General features: G+C 37.9%; 1 protein-coding gene across 2 annotated transcripts in view; it reads right to left on the bottom strand.

Annotated features, from left to right (window-relative positions):
- JAKMIP2 (janus kinase and microtubule interacting protein 2) overlaps positions 1-25,163 on the bottom strand; it is a 1,408,623-nt gene that overhangs the window by 1,030,028 nt on the left and 353,432 nt on the right. For both annotated transcript variants that reach the window (XM_044069136.1, XM_044069137.1), the window contains exon 2: positions 17,677-17,938. The gene's annotated coding sequence lies outside the window, so the exon portion shown is untranslated. The remainder of the gene's footprint in view (positions 1-17,676; positions 17,939-25,163) is intronic.

Below are 25,163 nucleotides of genomic sequence, written 5' to 3'. Positions count from 1 at the left end.
ATAGCATTCATCATTTCCAGTACCCTCACTCTCCAGCTCCAAGTCAACCACTACAAGCTCCTGTGTCATGCTTCACCATAAAGTGTCATCTTACACAAGTCAGAATTAAGTTGGGAATACAGGGGCAATAAATATTTTTAAAAACATGAGTATACTTTTATGGCTCTCCAGTAATAAAACAGTCACAAATTTTGACACACTGGCTTACTTCACATGCAGTTCATCAAAGACATATGCACAGTGAGTTGTTAATTGAACATAAATTCTGAAATAAATACAGCTTATTGTGTTCTCCAGATATTATTTGAAATGTATATTCCTGATATTCTCTGTCTCTTTCTCTCTGCTACGATATTCTATTCTCCTATAGTTCCTTTTTAGGTGGTGTTCCAAAGAACAAATTACCACCGTAACAGCTACAAACAAATGCAATATGAGGGTCATGCTGCTCAACGCTAGAAGACTAAATCTCAAAATGCAATCGCTGGAAGCACTCCTTAAAATGGAGAATATCGACATTTGTGCTGTAACAGAGACCTGGTTCAAGGCAGCAGAAAGCACCCCTGCACTCCCAGGCTATAACTCATTCCACACCTTTTGGCCTCCGAACTTGGACCGAAGCTCCAAAGTCGGTGGTGTTTCCATATTCATAAAGGATGTGCACACCTCTAGACTGGTAGCCCAACATAACACATCTGAGATACTTCAGGTGCAGCTAACATTGTGTAAGACAGCAATTCAGGTCGTAGCCTGCTATAGGTCCCCAACCATGTCCCAAGACTCACACTCCACATTCCTAAGCACCTTGGAGAATATTAGGGTCCAACCTAACATTCTCATACTGGGTGACTTCAACTACCCCTCCATTAACTGAGAAAATTACTCATGTACCAATACACTTGCCCAACGTTTCCTGGAATTCATTAATTCCAATGCGCTGACCCAGCTCATTCTTACCTCCACTAGAGGTAGCAACATCCTTGACCTGGTCATTACTAACATGGGCGACCGTTGCTCTACACCAATAGTCAACTCCTCTCTGGTTAGATCCGACCACAAACTAATCACCTTGGAAATCCACCCCCCCCCCACAAAGGTAACCACCATGAAAAACTTCTCCAAAGCTAACTTCAGTCTCCAAAAAACAGAGGTGGCTAACTTCATGGCACCCATGCAAATGGAGAATAGTTGCATGGCTGCCGAATCATACACCAATGTACTGTAAGAACACATACACAAATGCATGGATCTTACCATACCCAATAGAACCAAGATGCTCTCCTCCAAAAAAAGGAAGACAATCTGGGGGTCCCCTGCCATAAACAAACTCTACAACAAAAGGAGGAAACTGATGTGGAATAAGGTAAAGTCCCAAGACTTGAAAAACTCCCTTATCAGCCTCAACAAAAAGTTGAGATCTCTCATCAAATCCTCTAAAGCTAGCTATGACAACATAATTGCAGCAGATAGTAAAGACAACCACAAGGCCTTCTATAGTTATGTAAAGAATCTCCACAGCAATACCCAGATTTGCTCTGAGCTACTGCACAATGGTACCTCCTATAATGAGCCAACAGATATTGCCAATATACTGGCCAACAGATTCAGAGCCACCTTTACTCCCCCAAAGGACCAATCTCAATACCAGTAGATTGCCAGGCACCCACTATTACTGCTGCACAGGTTAAAACAGCACTGTCCAAGGCCAAGAATACAGCTTTTATGGGGCCTGACAATATCCCTGGCTGTGTTCTACATAAACTACAGAGTGAACTGGCACCTCACCTGTGTGCCCTGTTCAATCACAGCTTCACCTCAGGCTTTGTCCCTACCAAATGGTGCACTGCTACAGTCATCCCTCTTCACAAAGGAGGAGTGACTACAGACCCAGGGAACTATAGCCCCATTAGCCTGATGAGTCTGACATGCAAAGTTATGGAATGCATCATCATGGACCTAATAAACAAGGATATAGGGAATCTCCAAACTCTGGGTCCTACACAGTTTGGTTTTGTGCAGGGTAGATCATGCCTGCTCAACTTGGTCTACTTCTTTGAGTCAGTCACCAGAGCTGTGGATGAAGGCAAGGTGGTTCATACAGCCTACCTTGATCTGGCTAAGGCCTTTGATACCATTCCCCACTCAGGAATCATAGAAAAACTCACTAAGCTAGGCATCAGTCCCTATATCACTAGGTGGGTTGCAAACTGGCTCACAGATAGAACCCACAGTGTGAAAGTAGCTGACTCTAAGTCAGACTGCAAACCAATCACGAGTGGAGTCCCACAGGGTTTGGTCCTGGGTCTTGTCCTGTTTGGGATCTACTTCTCTGAAGTCCAGGCCAACATGAAGGGACTCCGGCTAACAAAGTTCACAGATGATTGCAAGTTGGCAGCCATTATTAACTCCCCAAGTGATGTTGACATCCTACAGAAAGACCTCACTGAGACCAACGACTGGTGTCAGAACCATGGCCTTAAGCTCAATGCTAAAAAATGTGTCATCATTCCCCTTGGGAAAAACCCTGTTCCCTTGAATTACCACATATATGGTAGTCCACTGAACACAGAAGGCATTATAAGAGATCTGGGAACACAGGTTGACAGCAACCTCTCTTTTGACCACCACATTGCCACTGTTGTCAGAAAGTCCTTCTATGTGGTACATCTCATTACTAAGGGTTTTGCATTCAGGAAGAAAGAGGTCATTGTCTCCCTCTACTCTTCCCTCATTAGGCCAATCATTGAGTACAATGCCCCATTTGGCATGTACCTCACTAGACACCTGCAACAACTGGAGAAGCCGCAAAAGTACCTCACAAAGAGGATCCTAGGCATTAAGCACTTGTCCTATATGGACAGACTCAAAAAACTGCAACTATTCTCTGTCTCATATCATCTACTTAGAGGCTATCTCTGCTTGACTTACAAAGCCATATCTGACCCAGCTCTGTTAGAAATGCTACATCTAAAGAAATCCCAGCCCCCCCCGCACAACATGCTCCAGAGACCTCAACCTCATTACCACAATCAACAGAACATGCTGGAGGGACAGGTTCATAACCAAGAGACTGTCCATGCTATGGAATAGACTTCCCATACATGTCAAGCAGAGCACCTCACTGGCCCTCTTCAAGAGAAATCTTGATGAGTGGATGGGAAATAGAAAATTCACCCCAGGGATCACTCCAATGGCTTTACTCGACAGAGGCACTGGGAACTAAGGTCGGGTGGCACGATGCCAGGGTAATCCTATGCACTAGACTTGTAAAGGCTCCAGGGCCATTAGCCTAGTACACACCTTTCTATATAAAGTACCACAGCTGGAGCTAGTCACCACTGTCATTACAGATAACCTGCACCCTTATAAAGGTATTGAATAAAATGATCACAGTGTAAACAATGTAGGCAAATGAACTGTCAGAGCTTCATAGTTCAGCATATAGTACTCACAGTACTAAAGTACTGAGCAGCCACTATTACATTATACTGAATTTATATTTGCTATCACACAAAGGAATATTAAACAGGTTTAGAATTATATTCTTGCACACTGTGCAGATCACAGCCTCTTTTTTACTCAGCTATTTAGCTTCCCCTATTCAGAAAGCCACTCGAGTAAATTGTTCTGTGAAGTGTGTGTGTGTGTGTGTGTGTGTGTGTGTGTGTGTGTGTGTGTGTGTGTGTGTGTGTGTGTGTGTGTGTGTGTGTGTGTATGTGTATTGGTATGTTTGGTATGTGGGAATGTGTATGGATGTGAAAGGGTGTGTATTTGTGTCTGATATAAATCTGTGTGTGTCTGTGTGCACGTGTGTGTATGTATGTGTATCAGTATATGTGGTGTGGGAGAATGTGTTTGGCTGTGGAAGGGTGAGTGATGCATGTTTGGGTGAGTGTGAGTGAGAGTGTGAGGGACAGACAGTGTGTGTGTGTGTGTGTGTGTGTGTGTGTGTGTGTGTGTGTGTGTGTGTGTGTGTGTGTGTGTGTGTGTGTGTGTCTGCTCGTATGCATTTGTGTGAGTAGCTGCATATTTGAAGATGTTTGTGCTAAATGGTTGTGCAGATTTTTAGAGTACCAGCACATAATTAAACTGTTTGAGTGGTTGGCTCATGGTCATGCATTTTATCTGCTGATGCAGTTTTTTACCATGTAGCACATGCATGGCTGTGAACTGTATTGCTGCCAAGCAGCAACACTCTGTATATTTAAACAGCAAGAGCTGTGATGCTCAGTGATACTGATATAAACTAAAATTCACAAAATTACAATAAAATGTCCACTGTAGTGTCTCCAAATTAGGTACTGAACTAAAAATATGTTAGCAAAGAAAGAAATCTAGCACAAACTTAAGACAACATTATTTTAAGCAGTGGGTACCCAGCTTTAGTATATACAGATTGGATAAAACAGTAACAATAGTGGAACTAGTGCCAAAAATATAGTTAAGTAAAAGCTACTTAAAGTATTATTACAATTCTCAGAAATAAATAATTAGGATTTTGTGGTAATTACTTGCAGATGTTTCCAACTTGCACACAAAAAAGTAATATAAATGTGTTTCCAAAGCACAATGAGATAAGCAATATTGTCTTCACACATTGTATACCTCACACATTGTACTTAGTCACAGTGTTGTTATATTTGTTCATATCATGGGCTATGACCTAGTTTTCAGAGCTTATTTATAAAGCAGGATGCATTTCTTCAGGTATGCTATTACTAATTCCTTCAACTAAAATATTTTCAAAACAGATTGCTATATCACAATCAGAGCAAGGTTTGATCTTATCAACCTGTTTCTTATGTCACAGCAGTTAGATTTTACTGTCTAAGCAAATTATAAAAATCATGAGTGTTGAGACATTTCACCTGGACAACAGTGTGCCTTCTCAGTCTCCTGATACTAAAGTGGGTGGGTGGATGGTGTCAGGTACGCAGCAGCTGGTAAGCATTAATTACAGTAGGATGCCATGCAGATCAAAGCAGACATAACTGATTAGTATGTAAATCAGCTCTCAAAAATAGCTTTGTTGAGAAGGCTGTTTGTCTCACTATGTATGTGTTATTATTCAAATATCATATATACCATTGTTGTGATAGCACCGTTATTTGACACTACCTATGAGAATGCTACATGAATTACAAAATTTAATTTTTTTTGTATCAGTATTAATTTACTTGGCAATATCTTGTTTGTTTGTTTATTTCGGCTTTTCCTGGTTAGGGGTCGCCACAGCAGAACTCTGGTCCGCTAATGATTGGCAGTAGAGTTTTACGTGCTGGCTTGCCGGGCCTAACGCACAACCTTCAACGAAGGAACGCCCATTCACGCATGTCACCACACAGAAGACGCTCTAACTGAGAATCGAACGGGCAACGTCTAACTGTGAGGCAACAACGCTACAGCAGCACCACCACCGCAGTGCTAATGTCTATAATTAATGTGCAAGTATGTTTCATCTAATATATGCAAAAATGATGTGCTCTCCATTATTGTATATTCTTTCTTGTATGTGAAAACATTGATTGTTGCTCAGTAATAAGCTAATGTAAGCTAAAGTAATATGTTAATTGTCTCTGAAGCAGTTCTCCCTGGGCCACCGCTGAAAATGTGCACTCACCCAGTTGGACTTTCACAGTAAACAAATGTCAAATAAATAAATAAATAAAAACTTTATTACAAATATTAATGGTAATAAAAGAGGGTGGACTACCAATAGTGGCTGGTCACTTAAAATCAAAGGGGACTGCATAAGCAACTGAATGGGTAGGATTAACTGGAATAGGGCAGGACTATCAATAGTGGCTGGTCACTTAAAATCAAGGGGGACTGCATAAGCAACTGAATGGGTAGGATTAACTGGAATAGGGTGGGGCTATAAAGAAGGATCAGTTTTAAGTATTGTTAAAAGTGTACATAAATACAGTCATACCCAACTGCACATATTAAATAGTCTTTCTCTTCAGAATACATGCCAAAATTAGTTTAAAAAAATTATTTTAGACATATGAGGTAGTTGAATAGATTCTACTAAAACACTACAAAAACAGCACACAAGTTAAAGTCTATGAATCATACTCATGATTCTTAAATGTAATTTTTATTCATTACAGAGATTTCATAGCAATTTTAGTCCATCTGTTTTTATAAGCAACATTAAACAGACCAAATAATAATTGTAAAAATAATGTATTTCAGCTTGTTTTATTAAAACACACAGTACCCTGTTAAGCCAGGTCAATGACAGTTCATTGTGAAGAAATGATAGCAGGAGACCATGACTTTTACCCACAGAATGCCTCCATGACGTGTGATTTCAACTACATTATTCACTGTACATAACTTAGATGTTTGTATTCAAATTAATGGTCACAGCAATGCATTTCAGCTAGTTGCTGTTAGACTACAATAAAACCCATTACAATCCATTCTTACATACAAATATGCACGCACAAACATTCACACACAGAGACACACACACTGACAGATTGGTAGAACTATGTTGGTGTGTGTGTATGTGTGTGGGGGGGTTGTGCATGTATACAAATGTGACACAGTATACGTCAAAATTCAGTTACTTCTAGTAAGATAACACTACAAGGCACAGAGCTGAGAGTGGAAAACATTGAATCTGGTGGTCATAATTCTGCTCTGAGTAATTAGAACCTGATAAAGTGATCATTGAGCAATACAACTCTAGGGTAAGCCTTAAGTAAATGCCTCCACTCAAAAAATTAACTACAAGATAAGGACAACACTTAAATTTGTTTTCTGGCTATAGATTATGTATTACACATAAAATACTTGTTCCATAGTACTAAATAGTACCAAAACCAATGATTTATAAAATTACATTATATTATATTATATTATATTATTTATTTATGTATTATTTATTTATTTTATTTTACATCTGTTTACTGGGAAAGTTCGACTCCACAAACTCCTTTTCAGCAGAGGCCCAGGGAGAAAAGCTCCATATGTGACACATATTAAAGTACAATTTCACAGGTACAGAATCATAGCACTATAACATTTTACATCTAATCACATTAAGATAAAATGTTTTAAACATGTACAATAATTATTGTTAGGATGAATAAAGAACACTCTACAGGTACAAAAGTTGATTAACATCTTAAACTGTACAACTGAATAACACCAGTAAGATAAAGTTTACTACAAGTGACTATACTTAGAATAGGAGAAAGTTTTGAGAGGAAGTCAGATGCAAGAAGAGAGATGCTTGCAGGATAAAGTAAGGTTTACTGCCTGTAATAAAGGAGGAAAACTACCCTAGGTAAGCAAGCAGAATATGGAGTTGGACTAGCCAGGGGTGACACAGTTACAAATCCAATCGTGTAGAAGGTGTGTTTTAGGGATTTTTTCAACTGAGTTAAGGAGCTAGTGGCTGATGGCATTAGTGACCTGAAGTAGAGGTTTGTTTTGGAGTGTAGGACTCTAGTACTGGAGTAGGCCTGAATTAGGTTTTGCAATGCAGCAGGTTTGTCGGGGGTGTATAGAATTTTGTGAGTTAGTATACGTTGGTGGTAGAGGAGAATATGAACAAGTTCAAGCCAGCTGAGTGTTTAAGGACTGAGCAATGGTCTGTGAGATGTGAGCTATTGGTGGCAAACTTTGCAATTTTGTTACAGCAGGCATCAAGTTTAGTTATACCTGATTTTCTAAGATTGGTGAGGATTGGGGAGGCATACAGAAGTGTAGATATGAGATGTGTATGTGATATCTTAGATCTGGTGCTATCTGTGAGGAATTGTGCGTTTCTATATAATCCCCTAGTTTTTGTGTACTTTCTTTATGGTGAGTGAAATGTGAATGTCAAATTTCAAGTTGCAGTCTATTTCAACTTCTAGAAGTTTGGTGCGAGTGACAGGAGAGATAGTTGTTTTATTGTTAGAAGTGATAGTGAATGTGGGTATGGGGGTGGTGTGACTAGTCGGCTAGAATATGAGAAGTTTGGTTTTATTGGGGTTTAGTATTAGTTGATTGTTAGTAAGCTAGTCTTCTATGGAAAGGAAAGAGGCCTGTGTTTTTGATTTCAGTTCTTGGAGGTAAGGAGAGGAACAGATTAGTGTTGAGTCATCAGCATATTGGATAGCTGAGGCATATTGAGTAGAGGTATGGAGGATGTTAGTTAAGACAGAGAAAAGTAAAAGACCAGGGATGAAGCCTTGGGGAGCTCCCAGTGTGACTGGTAATAAAGGAGAGAGTTCTTGCCTCCACTGTACCGCTTGCTGTCTGTTTGTTAAATAACTTTTAAAACAGGTTAAGGTGGGTTTACTAAGGTTCAGTTCTGAGAGGGATTTAATGAGTTTGCTGTGGTTAACCATATCAAATGCTTGGAGAGGTCAGGGAAGATGGCAGAGACATAGTTGCCATTATTTCTATGGTTGTTCACTGTATGAGTGAATGGCATAAGGGCTGTTCTGGTACTGTAATATGACCTGAAGCCATGTCGGGTGTTTGTGAGAAGGTTTTGGGTCAAGAGGTAGTCCATAAGTTGAGTGTGAATACACCTGTCTAGTATTTTGGAGAGAGGTGAGAGTATTGCTATAAGCCAATAGTTGGTTAACTATTTTGAGTTGTCTCCTTTGTGGAGTAGAATAATATGTGAGATTTTCCAGATCTCATGGACTAGATTTTCAGATATTGAATGGTTGATAAGAATGGATGCAGGGTATGCAATGACGTCGTCAGCTATTTTCAGGAATTCAGCTGGGAGTTTATCAGCAGCTAAGGTGGTAGGTTTTAGCTTCTTAAGGAGTCTTTTAATTAAATCAGTAGACAGAGGATGGAAGGTAAAGCCATTTTTGTTATTATTGAAATTGGATGGTTGGTTGAAGGATGGACAGCTGTAAGCATTAGCAAGTGCCAGAATGGATTCAATGAAGAATTTGTTGAAATGAGTGGCAACACAGAGTGAGGTATCAGTTATGGTTGGGGGGAGTACTAGATTTACCAGAGAGGAGAATGGTGTTAATTGCTGACCAGAATTTTTTGGGTTATTTTGATATCTGGTTTGTATTGTGTGGTAGTAACTAGTTCTGTCGGTTTTGACACATTTGTTTGCCTTGTTACAGAATTCAAGAAATGTCTGTTTGTCTGTATGGGATCCAGTTCTATGCCAGTGGGCCCAGGCTTTATCTCTGGATATCAGCAGAGATCTAGTGTCTTTGCTCATCTAGGGGATGTAGTTGGATTTGATGCTTATAGTTCTGGGAGGGGCATGGGAGTTTAAGATATCTAAGAAGGTAGAGTTAAACTATTGGACAGCTTCATCAAGGTTGAGGTTTTTGAGAGGGGACCAGTTACAGGCTTTGAGAGTATTAATGAAGTTAGATGGATTGAATTTTTTCTTGTTTCTGATTGTTTGGTAATTGGTGGGCTTCTCCTGATATGTGTGATGTCTTATTACAGAAGTAAGTAAATGGTCACTCAGTCAAGTCAGGGAGGCATCTTGAGTGACAGATAACAGATAGCCTGTTTGTCAGTATCCAGTCAAGTATCGAATGACTCTTGGTTGATTTGTCAATTCTAGTGGAAGATTGGATGAGTTGTGAAAATCCGTGGAGGTTGGTGAAGCTGGTAGGAGAACTGAAGTTACAGGTTTACCAGTCAATATTTATGTCCCCCAAGATGATGGTTTCATGTTGCAGGAACTCAGAGGTCCATTCAAGTAGGGTCTCCAGTATGGGTATGTTGTTCCCCGGTGGTATATAGCAACCAATTATATTGACATTTTTTCTGGGGTTAACTTTTAGTTGTGCAAGTAAGATTTCTGTATTACCTAAGGTAGGTGCGTGTATATCCAAGAGTTCTACATTTAGTAGATTTTTAAATAGTAAGACTACATCAATTCCTTTTTGGATGCACAATCATTGCGTAGGATGTTATAGCCTGGTACTAGAATTTCATTATTGGAAATATCAGGTTTAAGCCAATTTTCTGTTAATAATACTAAATCACGTGAATATAGAGAAAGATTAGCATGAAGATCATGGACTTTTTTGCTAATACTTCTGACATTCAAATTAAGTATCAGCAGGTCGTTAGTTTTACTAGGAAGTTGGAGTTGTTACGTGATGGTCGTCTCATAAGCTGGATGTAGTTAACAGATGGGCCAGGATTTGGATGTATGTCTCTGCTGAGTGATAGCCTGGTTGCAACATTTACTTTGGTTCTTATGAAATGTGTTAGGTAATTTTCATATTTAGTGAATATTTTATTGGAATGGTGAAAGGGTAAGATATGTTTAAGGGTGAGAGGAATGATGTTTATATGTAGAATAGTTGGAGCTAGTGAAAGGTGTTAATATTGTGGGGTAAGTGGTAGAGGTGGAATGGTGAGGTAGTGCACTGGGTAGGAAGTTATGATAAGTAGTAAGATGTGCTAGTAGTATGAGGGTAGTTAGAAGTACTGCCTGTGTAGAAATGTGTAGGTGAAACATAATAAGTAATATAGTAGGTAGAGTTGTTGTTTGAGCTATTTGAATTCTGATGTAGGCCTAACTATGGCGTATTAGTTAATAGTGGTAGTAATGTCTGAGATTTAAAGTGTAATTAATGGGTTATGTTAGTGTGGTCAAGTTTTACAGGATTGAGGGTTGTATAGGTGTAACTGCAAGAATAGTAAGTATGGGAGTGGTAGCTGATGTACTGATAGTGGTGTGATGTGCCTGGATGGAAGACTAGGATGGTGGTGGTTTATCAATCCAGTAATAGTGAAGTAATGTCATTGGCTAGTATGGGAGTGATGTAGTGAAGTAGTGATGCATGTGTAATGTGGTGGGTGAAGTTGTAGTAAGGAAGTGGTCTATGGAGTACAAATTTGAGGAAAGAGGGGGCGGGTAGGAATGGGGGTAGGGTAGGGGAATGAAGTGCACCCCGAGCATAGTGAGGGTGAAATGGAGTGGGCTGCAACCAAGTCATAGTGTGCAAGAGAAAACAATCAGCAAGTATATATCTTTATTGTTCTACAATTGGTTGTGTAGGTTAACAAAACCTTTAGCTGTAAAGGTCAAGTATGAGATGATGTAGAAAGGAGAAGGCAAAAAAATAGGAAATAAAAGCACAGTGCAAGATCCCATATATAGGACAGGTAGCAACGTAAACTTTTGGTGCTGTATAATTTGCAATCTATGGATAAGACTACTGTTGGGAGAAGGGGAGAGATTTTGGGAGGTGGAAAACACAGAGCTGTATGGATAGTGAGGATAGGGAGGGAGTGGGGAGCAAGCAGTAGAGTTCAGTGTGCATGCTTCTAATCAGTTTTAAGGTAAAGGAGACCAAAGTACTTAGCTTAGGTAATTAACTCTAGTACAATAGTTGAAATATGTACTCAATGAACAGTTGGTGGAGAGCCCAAGAAATGAACAGACAATTAACTTAAGAGCTGTACGCTTTTGAAGATGCTGGATGTAAGTTGTAGCAGAATATAAATATAAATATATTCTCCACAGCATGAATGCATGTATTAAAATGTCAATTCATTGTTTCTTACTACAAATATCTGTTTCATAATACTATTTTTAGTCAATGTTATTTGTCGATTAGAGTCAATTATTGAATTTCCTTGTTACTTCCATCTGTTTTTAAATCCCAGGCTTTACCTGAAAAAGGTTAAAAAGATCAATGTCCTATCTCAGTTGACAAATGAAATGAAATAAATAAGCACACACCAGAGACAGTTCTATTAATATTCCTGTACTCTATGCATATTATTCCTAACAACCGTATATAACTGCATAAACAATACATACACAGAGTGCAAAACTGTATTTCATTGTTACTTCACTATTATGCATTTTGCCACACCAGGCAAGAAAGAAATCTAGTATTAGCAGTAGGATATTACTAAATACCGTGCATTTCATATTAATTGCTCAGAAGCAGTAATTTAAATGTGATTAACACTATTATCTATTGTGACATTGTCCTTGAATTCCAGCACTATCAGAACACAAGACTAAGCAGCTGAGCTCTAGGGACTGATCAGAAGAGGATGAGATCTTAATGCCAACTTAGACTGACAAGAGGGCATGGTATTTCCTAAATATTCATATTCGTTATCTTTATATATCTTCTCTATCTAAACAAATTTTTACTCCTCACTCTGCACCATCTTGAAGTTTGAATAGTAGGACAGTGTAGCATCAGATGCTGAGCTAGTTGACAAATATGAACCAAAATTGGTAATCTGACATGCTTCATTTCCTGTGATGTCTTCACATCTTGAAAACATATCCACAGTCTTCAATCCATTTCCATTCAGACCCATCCTATAATAATACCACCAAGATACTCTATATATAATTTTGTCTACCAACCTAAAATATGTCCTCAGCTATTACATGCTCTGAGTCCTACATACCTGCAGAAAAGCCTCTATGGCCTGCATAATCTACTGCACCGCAAATGTCAGCAGTCAATTTACCTGGTGTGGGAATAGAACCCACAGCCTTCTGCACCACAGACAAGTGTTCTATCTGTTGTGTAACTTACACTGCTAAACATTAAATTAATCAGAATTTAATTTAAAAATGCTTTCCCATTGGCTCAAATACAGGTCGTGATTCAGAAGGTGCATTACCCGCTGAATCATGACCATAAATATCTTTATTAGCATGCAGCACATCTGAAAAATTCAAAACAGGCCAAAATTTATTTATTTTTTTTTTTCTGGTTATGGGATTTGTTACGTTTCTGCCTCAATGTTTTAATGCAGGATGGTCAACTTTTAACCATCTCCCTTTAATCAGATTCTCTTTTTTTATAAGAACCTGTTGAAGTACTCAAGAAGTTTTCAAAGTCGCAAAACATGAAAGTCCCATCAACATTGATGAGGGTGATAGTGGGTCTCCAGTTAGCCACCTATGGTTTCATAAAGAAGTTATGGTCTAAGGGCTTGAACAAGACATTCATTCAACATTGATGAGGGTGATAATGAGTCTGCAGTTAGCTACCTCTGGTGTCATAAAAAAGTTATGGACTGGGGCTTGAGCAAGACATCATTCAACATTAATGAAGGCGATAATGGTTCTCCAATAATTTCATAAAGAAGTTACAGTCTGAGGGCTTGAACAAGACATTGGTACCAAGGATCCTCTAAAGCTGACTTAGCAGACCTTTTCTCCATAAGCAGAACACAATATAGTGATCATCAATGCCTTTCAAAACAATTCTGTCCAGTCCAGTCATGCTAGCAGTGATCAACCCTCTTACTGTTTTCTCAGACTGTTCAATAATGGTCTGATACAACGTATCAAAATAAGGCATATACCCAATAAGTATTTACCTCCGATCTCTAGGGACATTGAATTAGTGACTGCAGTCAGGACAGAACCTGAACTTTTAATATATTTTACAGTGCCTGGATGCAAGCTACTGTAAAATAAGGTTTATGGTATGCCCAACTTGGCACTATTCATTAAGATCCGGCTGCTGAAAGGAAAGCACATGTTAAGGAGTTCAGGTGTTCAACACGACTGAATCAAGTTTATCTCTAACATAAATATCCCCCACAGTGAGGGCTGCTGCTAGACATTCTGTAAACAATACAGTCATTTACAGAGGACCAAATAGCTGAGCTTCAGGAACCCAGGCCACATATGCAATATTATAATTATAACATGCATGTGATGTACAAATGCTCATGACTGGAAGTCATATGACGTGCTGTTCTTGTTGTTGAAAATCCTGGAACAAACTGTACTCCTTTAAAGAAAGTCCAGAACTGATAAGAGGATGAGACCTGCAAACCATAGATATGCTGACAAGTCTGCTTACAACTAAACAAAAGACAATATATCTATTATTCGTCTAAGAGTGCAAACCATAACTTACAGGTTCCTTTTAAGAAAAGCTGCTCACTGTTATGGTCCAGGGACTGACTCTAGCTTGTAAACTCTATGAATCTGTGAAACTATGAATAAAATAGATGATGGCTGTTCTCAATTTATGTAAAACTGGAAAACCGAAAATTTCTAAGGCTGGAACCCACCTTAATTCTGAAAAGGAGTGACAATATTAGGATGCCATTGTACAAGTTGATGGATAGTACTTTCTGAATGCATAGATCACATGTAATCAGATAAAAGTACTGCTTTACAGGATAAATCAGGAAGAGCTGAGCTATATTTCTGCCCTATAACACAAAGCAGAGTAAACATCAGTGCCATAGAAAACATAGGTATACTACTTGCATGCATATGTGGGTCTCAGGACAGTCTCAGTTAATGAAGTATTTTGTTCAAAGCAGTGAGCCATATGGCCTAGTGTCTCAGCTACACTGTTTGTCTCAGGTAACAGCTTTGCAATTTTGAAGTCAAGGAAAACCTCAGCCAGTCCAGCACAAGGAGTACATGTGATGCAGGTATGTGCGCAGCTGAGCTGACTAGGTGCGCCTACCCCTAACAATTGCTGCTTTGCCAAATGTTTTAAAAACATCACTGAACACACAAAAGAAGAGCCTGACTAGCACTTCTATATAACACAGTAATAAAATTCAGATAATACAAGAGTTAAATTGATATACTACTACAAATCTCCTGACTACAGTTTTTCAAATGCATGAGGAAGCTAATCGTTAAAATCTACCAAGAATAGCTCCTAGATGCCTAATAAATCTTCAAAGTGTATCATACGTCTAGCTCAAAGAAACAAGTCTGAGCCTTAAGTGGAATTCTAAGAAGATTTATACATGTATTTTATGGGAACAGATAAACGTATCCGTTCTCTTATTTTAAGCCCCTTTTATCCAGTTCAGGTTCAAAGTTGGCCATAACCTAGCCTGACAAGCATCAGCTACAAGACAGGAGGCATCCCCATATTGAACACCAGTTCACTGTAGGGTACATAATCACACACTCACATTCATGAATACAGACCTAGAGCCAGTTTGACATCACCAAACAAGCTGTCAGCATGCCTTTCAAATGCGGGATGAAACTGTAAACCTCTTCAAAAAGCCATGCCCAAATGGGAAAGCTTGAGGGCTCCATGCATATGGCATATTGACTTAGCACTCAACTGGGGCAAATCAGGAAACCAAATATTGTGTGGAACAAAAAGTAACAGATGCACATTGCATCACCCATTAGAGAAAGGAAAAATTAAATCAATTACGACAAGAAAAACTACACTACTGCAGCTCACTTACTACATTTTAGTGGACAACCTACATGAGTTATACTAACTCTGCGTAGCAAAGTGGACATGCAGAAATTTAATTCAGCTGCATTAGTAGTTTGCAGAACTAGAGGAAAACAAACTCAGACTAACCACAGGCTATTCACAAGTTGCCAACAATGTTATGACAGCTAAACCCACCAATGAAAGTCTAAGCAATAAAATTGTACAGTATAAGAACCTCTACTCAGGTCTGCAATAAGTCAACTTGGAAACCTAATTCAAGGAAGTAACTCTGAATTAAAGCTGATTTAAAGACAGTCAGTGTATATTCAGTTTTTAACCAACCTCTTCCTACCAGATTTGGAACATGTGATAATAACCACAATGATTATTTTTTACCTTGTATTTATAGGTAACCGAACCTACCTATGTACCATGAATTCTCAATATGGATTTAAGGCAATCTTAAATTCTTTAAATACTATCAGTTTTGCATATTAGTGTATGATTTGATAGCCACAGTAATGTATTAATCCATACAAGACCAATTTCAGATACAGCTCAGGTGCTAGGTATAAACTGTTAAATACTACAGTCATGTATACTGAAATATATGTAATGTATGCAACATGTGTAAAGTATACAATGTGAGACATATCAGTCACATAATGCATAGTTACAAGCCATACCAGGAAAAACATGAATAAGATATACAATGGTATAGCATAGGTAACTGTTGCAAAGGTAGGATCCAGTCATATTAAAATGCAGATCAACACATGATAAAGTACATTTGTTCTTGATAATCTACTATGCACATGGAAATAAAGTCATTAATACTTTACCAACTTAATATGCTGGCTTTGTTCTATTTCTCATATAAACAATCTAGGAGCTCAAGGTTATTATCTCTCTGTTTTTGATGCAAGGTTATGAGACGGTGAATAAGTATGAATACATACCTCTTCCTCACAAAAGGGTCTAGATAGGTGCTAATCAGATTGTATAGATGCAGTGTTATTGCTACATTAAAACAACATTTCCATATCTATACAAATGTGTATGTGACTGATGGTCAGGAATGCCTCAAGGTCAGGCATTATTTTTGAATGCAGTATCAAATTTATATTGGACTGACTGACTTTGCTTAAAAAGAGGCACTGAAGCATCTTTGCCAATATGCAAAGGACGTGACATCAGTAGAGTACACCATCCCAGGTAAAGCAACCATATTCATCCGAGCTAACACAATGGATCCTCTGTGAATGGCACCACATAACAAGCTAACTGTTTATGTCAGTTATTTTCTGTTTGTAATTTGGCATCATTTTCAGTGATGACAAAATGTTGTTCGAGATTAATTACCTCCCAACTTCACATTCATTGAGAGCTCAAACATGTCTTGTGCCTTCTCCCCTAGGATGGATGGAGTATTTAAGACTGTTCATTTCCATATGGGCAGCAACTAGGTCATACGCATAGCTGCATAAACCACTAACAGACACAGCTGGACTGAGAGGCTCTAAAGCCCCTATTGAAATCAGGAATTCTCACACCTGAAAGACACTTAATAATTACTGTATTGTTTGTCACCTCACAGCTCTCACAACTGCATTGTGTGTCCAGTAACAACAAGGTGTTGTCAATGAGCATGAAACAGCTGCTGCACTACCTCAAGGTGATACCAGGATGTCAAGAGAGGTCAAACTGTGGTCCCACCATGCCAGAGTCCTGGTGTGCAGCCTAAACAATAAATTATATTACTGCGGCTCAAAGAGCTAACTGAGGCAAGTTAGTGGTCAAGATCTAGTAGAAACTATGAGAATGTTTCAATAAAGACAGGCTACAGAAATAGTACAGTATACTATACGCAATAATGTAGTATGATCAAAATGCAGACAATGTCAGACAGCTCTATACAAACATGAACCTGACCATGCATTGCAAAATAAAACAAATAATAGCAGGTACCCTGCCAATAGAAATACAAAGTGCTACACAACTTCCAGCAAGTAAACATGTAGAACAATGTAGTTTCATCTTCATCTACCAGAGAAAGCAACAAAAAAGTCAGAAATGAAAAATGAATAGTAGCAAGCAACACCAGGATCAGTATTAACAGAAAAAGCAAATTCCCTGATGTTAAGATCTTGCTCCACACATCAGCAAAATCAGGTGCACAATCTACCAACTAACATGAAAGTTGCTTACAATATTTTTCCATAATTGCAGCTCTAAAACTAGCTTTCTCACCTATATAATGCAAGAGGAAAACATGAACTACTGTTTTTTATACCTGCATTTGGATTAACATCTTTTTTTGACAAGTTAACCAGTTACTTAAATGGTTTACTGTCTTTTTATCTAGATTACATGCAGTTCTCATTGCATGGCTTCTCAGCACTCCAGCACAAGTTGATAAAACAGATTTCTTTATTCTGATTCAAAAGCAATATTACTGAGACAATACCTAACAGTATTTTCCCTAGGTCTGAATTTACAAATTAAACAGAAAAAATGTGCTCACCATTATATCCATTTCCAGTTTATCAATTTTTTCAGACCTCTTTCATTTGCAGATTGGAATAACTCTTCGCCACTATGTTATATCCCCAAATAACACAAGTCCCAGAAACCTCAGCTCCACAAGGATGGTTACTCTTCTGTATTCCAACCAACAGCCGCATGTGCACAAGTCAGTTTACTCACAGGAAAAGACCTTTCAGTTTCTGCCTTCTTGCAAGGGCAGGCTTTGACCAGCTAATACTGCTTGTCAGTTGATATATATCCTAGAATAAAACAGAAAGGGTAAAGAAATAAGTACTGACCTAAATGGGCTTATATATGCAATTCTACTGTTAGTCATAACAAGTAGGCAGATAGATAATCATTAGAAAGGCAGACAGAAAAATAAATACAGTCATTCATATATACATTTACAGGCATATCCCATGCTCAGACAAGTTCTTCCTATAGTAACAGAAATGTCAGACTAGCATAATGGTTGTGTTTTAGTTGGAACTAATTTCTGTACAGGCTGCATTAACATAATATATATATATATATATATATATATATATATATATATATATATATATATATATATACATATACATAACGACATGCAATATGGATGTTCCATATTTTAATACTGCACCATGCAACATTTCATACTTTGATGTTAATATGATGAATGTTCAACTACCACAAACAAAAAACATCAAATGTGTGAACTGAAGGTGAATGCAGAAGACAATGATTAATGATAAAACAAAGTATTTTCAGTATTACAAAACACACGCACAAAAAAACCCAGAAAACTGTCAATGCCTTCATCTTCTGCAGTGGCACGTGCCCAACCGCATTTGGGGGCTGCACCCCCACACCTTTACAACTTTATACATAACAAATCTGACATTATCGAAAATAATAATCCCAATCCCCAAAGTCACTGTCACAGAAATAAACATACTATATGCTTAAGCCTTCCCACTCATACCATTTATACAGGCAGGCCTCACCATTTATACAGGCAGGCCTCACAACAGTGTCTTCCCTCTGTGTATTTGATGTCTCCTTCATTACTTTGCTCCACCTTTGTTATTGTGTTAACACATACCCTGCTGATTCTGTTTCGGCCTGCTGCCTAACCTTACCCACTTACCTTCTTCTTACATCCTTTCCCTCCTTCCTTCGTTCCACAACTTGTTTCCTCTTTATAGAACAGAGTTTATGAGGGGAAAGTTGCTTTGCAAGAAGAAACAGAAAGTGTAAAACAAGAGCATGAGGTGACACTGGACTGAAAATTTCCCCTAGGATTCGGGAAAATCCCCACTGCTCACATAAATTGCCTGCTGCAGGAAGGTCAACTTATTTAAGTCTGAGGAAATATAATTCAGATACAGCTATGGCCACAACAAAAAATCTTAATTATCAACTCATTACAAAGTTCTCAACCTCCAGACACTGAAAGCAGGAACAAAAGGCCTTGAAAAGGAGGCACATCCAACCAAAAATCTAGGTGTTTACTTAGCATAGCATTTGAATACCATATACCACATAACTCTTCCTGCTGCTAGTAGGAATGCGGGATACTACTCAGAAACATGTTTAAAAAACAATGCGAGACAAAAATGATGGGAAAATATAAGCACATTATCCATTACCAAAAATACAGTGTAAAATCTGAAGAGTTCAATGAACTGTATTGCAAAATTTTGATATACAGGGTCATTTATTTTTGCTTCCAAAAAACGGAGAAGTAAGATATGTGTCGTCTTTCGTTAAATTATCTGTGCCACTAGTATGTTGGTCATGTAGTGTTTTTCTACGCATTAGATATTTTAAAATCACGTGTGATTGAGGGAGAATCAGAAAATTGTGTAAAGGTGTAAATCAAACCTGAAAACAGGGACATACCTCCAAAACATAGGCACACAATGTGCAGGGTCTGAAAATAGGAATGTTCCTCCAAACTAGAGAAATTTGAGAGCTCTGGCTCATTAGCATGTGTCTAACAATTGTGCTGTCAAACCCATTGGTTGTAGAGTTTTCCCTGGCTGCTCATGCACTGCATTCACAAAGGCACCCCACATAAACTCACAAACACAGACTCTCTGACATTGCCATCTATACTCACACACATACACATTCACAAATAAACAAACAAACCTCACCAGAGTCAATCAGACTCACAGACACACTTACTCATTCATCTAATTTATGCTTCAACACACACACACACACACACACACACACACACACACACACACACACACACACACACACACACACACACACCCAGACTCCCAGCCCTCTAGTGCAACCATCCAAGCAGACACATGCAGACAGATGCAAATATACATGTTTATCCGGCTTTACTTGTGGCCCTTTAGATAAGCACACTCGCATCTAAACACATACATACATACATACATATACCAACCCCACCACCAGCAATATCTTTGCAGGCTTACCTTCACTGTGATTGCTTCTACAGGAGTGAATGGGTGACTGCCATCTTTTGACTTTTTCTGCCAGCAGTGGAAGTTTATGTAGCCAAGCATAATCACTTAGTAGTGTAAATCAGAAGCCATTAGCATCTCTAGGGGAGAGCACATGGCTAACTAGCATTAGCCTCTCCCCCGGATTCATTTATTAACATACAGCTTGGCCAGTGGGGACTACCCACCATGCTAAAGCAGGCACTATAAGGAAACCTCAGAGGTATGGAGTCTAAGAACTGAAAAGACATACCACAAGTGAGAAAATTACCTTTTTTAACTCCACCACTGACCACTGCAGGTATGCCAGTTCAGGGAGCTGTACGTGGTGACAAGGTACTAAACACCCATCTATAGTTCTGACAAGGTGGATATGCACAGAGTATGGTAAAGATAATACAACATATGTAACCAAAGAAAATACACAAATAGTAGGCCACACACCTTACCAGTTTGCACTTTCACGTTTTATATACACAAGTTCTTCAGAATAGCATCACAACCCAGACTAACTTAATTTAAATAATTAAAACAGAAACACGTACGATAATACACCCAATTATAATACCATATACACTTCAAAATAATGAATGTATCATACATATATCTTTTCAAATAAAATTTAATACTGATCTTATCGTTCAACCCTGGGAGACACCAGCATAAAAGTTGTGAATTGCCATTCTGCTCCTATACATTCAGGTACGCTAATTACGATCCTCTACAACAGCCTCCATTTCAGATTCACCAAGTAAAGAAAAAAATTAAATTCTTGATGTTCTCACAGCATAAGCTATGTTTAGTGGGAGCATTAGAAATATCTTTATCTTTAACAGTGTAACAAAGTCTGTATATTCTAACAGATAACCTCCTTGTTGTTTTGCAAGATATAAACTTAACAACATACACTATATAATAAGATTTGCGTAAATGATACTCTTTTTACCCATTCTCTCTTTTTTTTTTTTTTTTTTTTTTTTTAGTTTGAGCTTTAGTGTACAACTCATTGTTTGATTCTAGGAGTTTTTAATTTTTTTATTTTATTTTAATATTGCAACTTACCAGGAAACATTATGAGGTACAAACGCAAAGTTTCTGTAGTAATATTTATATCATGCACACAACAAATTGTTTTACTACAGTTATAAAATGGATTTTTTTGTAGTTTGGTTTTACCTTCAGTAGTTTATGTATGATAATTATATATTGCCTGACATTCAGTTTCATAAATCTCATTTTGAATGTCAGCTGTATAAATTCAGTGCTACAGTGATCCATAGACTGTCTGCTGAAATCTGAGCCCAAAATATAGACTCTTGATAGCATTATGGATATTTATTAAAAATTATGTTAAAAAGAGTAATCTAGACATTTTAAATAACTGATTGTTGTACAGGGTTAGAGATGTACTTCTACTTTTGGTGCGAAATGTTTACAGTAGTCATTGTGGGGGTCCTTTTGTTTAAAGTTGTCTGCTATTTAGCAGTTTAATTTGTAAGGGTTGCTTTACAGCTGTTTTCATAAATTCCATTTTAGATCCAACCTGTACCAATTCAATGTCATACTTCTTGGTGATGCAGAAACTATATATACTGCATGGAGCTCCACAATTATGTTCTGAAAATGGGAAAAAGACAAGCTAGGTAATCAAATTTCTCACATCAGAAAGGTGCTTACATTTTTTAAGAACTCTAAGCACTGGTAAAATCTGGACTCACACTTGGGATGAGCAGCAAACTATGTCAGGTGGCAAAAAACAGAGTCAGGAGGTAAAACAAGAAATTGCGACAGAACAATTATCCAATAGTTTCTAAACCATTTGTTCATCCCAGAGGCATTTGGTTTCCGCCTGCTCTCCATTTTGTCATCACTGGGTGTTTTACCACTTTGCTCGCCTACACTTTTTTAAATTAGCAAATGGTAGAACATGGTGCAGATAAAGTTCCATGCCCTACAAAGAATAACAGTCTGGTCTCACTGATCATAGCCCTTATTATGTGTTCTTTACATGTATGCCAAAATCCACCTCTCGAGTTTCACTTTCCAGGTGAATTTCTAAGAAGTTGGTTATGCTTGGATACTCCAACACAATCCTAAGTATCTGAAACCTTGAAATCAAAATATTACATTCAGGCACATAGGAGCATTTCTTTTAACTAATTAAAAAAATATATATGATGTTTTTTCCAAGTTTTAACACACATTTGTTGGAAATGATACTTAAAAAAGTGTACTGCTCAGTTTAATTAACTGACTGCTGTAAAGATTTGTAACACTTTAACTACATGGAAGTTCAGAATTACATTTTCAGGGTATTCATTTTAGGGACCATTCTAAACTGCTGTGCACCACTGGACAGTGCATTTGCATACGTCATTTCACACTTACTTTCGCAAATCCAGTTTTGAAATAGAGTTGTACTAATTAAATGTCATAGTGGTGGGGGTGGTCCCAATATGCTATTCTGAAAATATGAAATTGTAATGTTAAGTTTTGGCAGACATGACCACTTGTTTCAACTAATGTTGAAAAAACATTTCTAAGTTTTACCAGCTTTCTGACAGAGTCCTCATGGTAACAGTTTCTCTGGTAACAGAGTTTATTTCTGGGATCTCTTTTCTGTCACACATTCAATGCATGTGGAAGATGATTGCAAGGTCTTCTTCCATTGAAGTTTTGAGCTAGTGGCGAGATAAAGAAATGGCTGCTGGTGCGATTTTGCGAAGGAAGTGGGATCTTTGTCTGATAGTGAAGTCTAGGTAGCCAGTACTAGCTTTCTTCCTTGTGTAAAACACATGTAATGCCCAATAAGCTAGCAATTTAATTAGTCATTTTTCTTTGCTCATTTTATAAATTCAAATTAATACTGCAATGTGATACTCTAAAATGAATAGGTGAATGCCACCGAGTTCAGATTAGCACTGCAACACAATTTCTTTCTTTATACAACTAATTCTTAGCACAGTGGATTAAGATTAACACTGCTATAAAATGCCATACTTTGTAAAACTGAACAGTACTGGATTTGCTTTATTATAGACACAGGATTCTCTAGGTTGCATGACTGAATTTGTGGTGCTTTACATTCAGTTTAACAGTGCCATGTACTTCTGCACATTTCAGAGCAGAACAGTACTGGATTTACTTTAAACAGCATAGCATACTTTAAATTATGTCTCTGAATGTGCACTGGTTTAATACTGCCACTCCATGGTATACAAAGCACTGACTTCATTTTAATGCAGACATTGTACAGTTTAGGATGAACAGCTGATTTTTGTTGCATTTTACAGCAAGTTTAATACCGCAATGGGATAGTCTACCTGCATAGTTATTATTGTCAGGGGATATCCCAGTTTGTGCAGCTGATTTCATAGTGCATTGGGTTAAGCTTAATACAGCCATAGGTTGCTATACTTTGTGTGACATGAACAGCACTGGATTTACTTTAGGTTAGACAGGAAATTAAATAGCACTTTATATTCAGTTTAATAGTAGTCCTATTAACTGTTATAGATTTCTGCAGATTAACAGTATTACATGTATTTGTAACTTGCATGCATACCTGCCAACTGTCCAGATTTTCACAGAATGTCCAGATTTTTGTTTCATATTTTTCATCTGTTCTACATTAAATTTGTGTTTTTCTGGCAAATCACTGGGAAGATATGAGGATTAAAGTCACCAAATAATGACATACATTTCAGTTTCAGACTTCAAATCCTTCAGAAAATATATGTTAACACAAACCTTGTTATTCTAGCAAATTTCTAAGTTTGTAAGAGCAATATTTAAAATCTGTCCCTGTTTTTGGTCCTTTGCCCCCCCCCCCCACCATTTTGTAAGGCTTTGCCCAGATTTCTTACACTATGAGGTTGAGAGGTATGCTTGCATGGTATACCTTAATTTGCACAGCTAATTTTATACCACTTTAGACTCACCTAATACTGACATGGAATGCTCTGTGCTGTGCATTTAAACAGCAGATAATTCAATGCATGCTCTAGGTTGCATGGTTACATTTAAAGAGCAGATAATTCAACGCATGCTCTAGGTTGCACAGTTGCATTTAAACAGCAGATAATTCAATGCATGCTCTAGGTTGCACAGTTGCATTTAAACAGCAGATAATTCAATGCATGCTCTAGATTTCACAGTTGTATTTAAACAGCAGATAATTCAATGCATGTTCTGGGCTTCACACGTGCATTTAAACAGCAGATAATTCAATGCATGATCTAGGTTGCAAAGCTGCATGTAAACAGCAGATAATTTGATGCATGCTCTAGGCTGCACAGTTGCATTTAAACAGCAGATAATTCAATGCATGCTCTAGGTTGCACAGTTGCATTTAAACAGCAGATAAATCAATGCATGCTCTAGGTTGCACAGTTGCATTTAAACAGCAGATAATTCAATGCATGCTCTAGGTTGCACAGTTGCATTTAAACAGCAGATAATTCAATGCATGCTCTAGGTTTCACAGTTGCATTTAAACAGCAAATAATTCAATGCATGCAGTTGCATTTAAACAGCAGATAATTCAATGCATGCTCTAGGTTGCACAGTTCCACTTGTAGCAAGTTATGATCAATATAATACTGCCAAAGGATGCTCTACATTGTCAGCGTGGACATTATTGACTTGCAAGCATATTATGCAATACTATAACTTTATAAAAATTGTTATTGCCACTGGTAATGTGAAAGAAAGTGTGCTGTATTCCTATCTACCTTAGTTATTATACCTTCCTGGTTTACTTCTTCTTAACTGGGAGCAGCAGGCAAAGCTGCAATGACTTAGCTGAAGAAAATCAAAACATAAATTCAAATGCAGAATGCTTTACATTGTAAAAAAGAATATCGCAGCACATTGCATGCACTTTTACACTTCCATGCAATACTTCATGTTGTACAGCAAAGTAAACTCCTCCCACCAAATCAATCCAGTCAACCTGAGAAGTTTACTACAGAGTGCACTAACAAAGTCATCAATCACCATAACAGGTTTA

The sequence above is a fragment of the Protopterus annectens genome, chromosome 4.part0 (genome assembly GCF_019279795.1).
Source record: "Protopterus annectens isolate FY-2018-M chromosome 4.part0, PAN1.0, whole genome shotgun sequence".
NCBI classification, from domain to species: Eukaryota; Metazoa; Chordata; order Ceratodontiformes; family Protopteridae; genus Protopterus; species Protopterus annectens.
The sequence above is the reverse complement of the archived record's forward strand: the minus strand, read 5'-3'. Positions and strand labels throughout refer to the sequence as shown.